General features: G+C 36.5%; 1 pseudogene; it reads right to left on the reverse strand.

Annotated features, from left to right (window-relative positions):
* Positions 1-2,106: 2,106 nt before the first annotated feature.
* LOC119470318 lies at positions 2,107-2,233 on the reverse strand (annotated as a pseudogene).
* Between the last annotated feature and the right edge of the window lie 497 nt (positions 2,234-2,730).

Here is a 2,730-nt window from a genome sequence, read left to right on the forward strand (position 1 = left end):
CTTTGGTGAGTAGGGGCTTAATAGTATTTGGTATATGCATTTGATACAAATGCTATTGACCTCTTAGTTCTCATTCTTATATTTTGGGTTGTTGACATTAAAAATCTGAGAGCTCAGAATTTAGTCTCCTTCATAGAACTTTATTCTCTTTCCTACTTTTTTTTTTTTAAAAGAGCCTTTCTTATCTCACTCCTGAGCTAGTATTTTTATCTTGTAGCCAATAGGAAGGTAGGACTTACAGAAAACTTGCAATAATTTCAGCAGCTTTTCAGAAGGGCTTTGAGTGAACAGTTAGTCTCTTGAGAATGTGAAGTCATTTGTGGTGGAAAATCTTAACCTAGTATTGAGTTGCAAATCCTGGAAAGTCCTTACTTAAGAGAACTTTTAAAAAGAAAGCCAGTGAAATACACCTGATTCTCCTTCTCCCTGTCCTGCCTTAGCCTGCAATGTTACTTGTTCCTTTAAGATGCTTTAATTGCTAATTGTCTGCTGTTTGATTGTTAGATTAGTTGAGCTCACCAGGATGATGGAAGGCCTGACCTGACCAGACCTGAATTCATTGGCAAATTCTCAACTTTTTGAAAAATTAATGAGTTTTGGCTGAGATGACACCTGACTTTTTGCAGCATCTTGTTTTGATTTATTGTTTCTTTTGTTTACTTGTCAGATATTCCCACCGACAACATGGATTTACAGAGTACAACTGTTTTTTGCATGTTCAAAGCAAGTCAAACTATCCTGAATGGTGCAACATATAGACATAAAATGATACTGTAACGGGTATCCTTATGGATACATTTTGGTTCCTCTCTGATTGTTTCCCTGGGATGAATTCTTAGACATAGAATTATTCCACAAAGGGTACCAACTTAAAACATTTAAAACCATCAAACCAAAAAAAAAAAGATACATATGAATAAATTGTATTTTCTTTTTTTTTTTTTTATTGAAACTGAGTCTCAATCTATCACCAGGCTGGAGTGCAGTGGCGTGATTCCATCTCACTGCAACTTCCATTTTTCCAGTATCAAGCAATTCTCCTGCCTCAGCCTCCCAAGTACCTGGGACTACAGGCACACACTACCATGCCCGGCTAATCTTTTGTATTTTTAGTAGACACGGGGTTTCACCATGTTGGCCAGGATGGTCTCAATCTCTTGACTTTGTGATCCACCTGCCTCAGCCTCCCAAAGTGCTGGGATTACAGGCATGAGCCGCCACACTGGGCTGAATAGATTGTATTTTCTAAAGACTATACTGATTAACACTCCCACCAGTAGTATATGGGAATGTATACCTCACTGCAACTTTATCAGTGTTCACTTACTCTGTAAATATCTCTGGAGTACTTATGATCTTCCAGGTTCAGACATTTTTCAGAAGTTTTCAAAAGCACACCAGGTGATTTGAATTGTAGACATCTGAGAACTACTGGTTTAGTAAATAGGAGAAAAGTATTCTCTTACTACCTCTTAGTGGTCTGAACCTTTCCTACTACCCCCTTAAAATAGATAGCTCTCTAGGTCATTGGTGTGTTTTCTACACAGGACATACTGTTCCTAATGAGCAGCCCCTTTATCAGTCTAACACTCTCTTTAACCACTAATTCACAGTAATGCTACCTATAGGCTTATTAATATAATCTTTTGCCCATGCAGAGCTTTCCAATGTGCAAATAATTCTACTGGATGATGTTACCTTTCAACTGAACAGAATCTCTTCTTGGCAAAGCACTTCACCAATACTATCACATTTAACTATTGCAGAGACCTTGGAATTAGACATTTTCATTCTATTTTTACAGAAAAAGGAAAAGGAACTCAAATAAGTAGCTTTTCTCTAAGGTTGTGCAACTCATAATCACGTTAGGAGCTGACTCAGTGTAGGTCTTCTGACATCAAGTTCAGTTTCCAATGCTGATTAGAACCTGTCTTTGGCTTTCTCTAGTTCTGATGCTTTTTAATACACAAATGGATCTGGCTACTGGATTGTTATTAAGGTTACTTCGTTTAGTGCCTGCCTTTCTCATGCTCATTTTCTTCTCTATATGCTCATCTGGGATTTTACATATTTACAGCAGTGTTTCTCAAATTTTCTTTTTTTCATTATTGCTCCTCCTTTCTCAGGAGTAAAATGCAATTTAATTTAAATTCTTCCTAATGAGAGAAATTAAATATTAAACCAATAAGAACAGATATTACACTTGATCTTAGCCAAAATGCTGAGAAGTGAAGAAAAATTAAATATTAACGAATAAAATTTTGACAGGTAGGGTTGAGCTTTGGATGGTAATGTCTGATGTTTTTGTTCTTCAGCAATCAATTTTAATCTTCTTGGGAGTTCAGAAATGCTATTAATGGACTTACCAATTTAGATGTCTAACCCTGGTTATCAGGGCAGAGAGGAGAGCTGTTTAACATATTGATGGATCATATAACCAACCATATGTTTGTAATTCATGGAACACATGACACCAACATTACTCTCAGCTCACACCAACTAATTCCTTACAAGGAAGCCGTGCTTCAGTGTGGATTACTAATTATTCAAACATGTATTCTGTATGATTAAACCACATGGAATTTCACATTTGCTTTTGTTTTCCATATATTTTATTGCCCATATAGATTATATCTTTACCTTTTACCCACTGCCTGCCTTTTTATTAAATGTGAGCTTTGAATAAGGCTTTTGTCTCCTGGTGGTCACAGCTCTGGGCTGAACTTTTAG

The sequence above is a fragment of the Cebus imitator genome, unplaced genomic scaffold (assembly GCF_001604975.1).
Source record: "Cebus imitator isolate Cc_AM_T3 unplaced genomic scaffold, Cebus_imitator-1.0 Scaffold27, whole genome shotgun sequence".
Lineage (NCBI taxonomy): Eukaryota > Metazoa > Chordata > Mammalia > Primates > Cebidae > Cebus > Cebus imitator.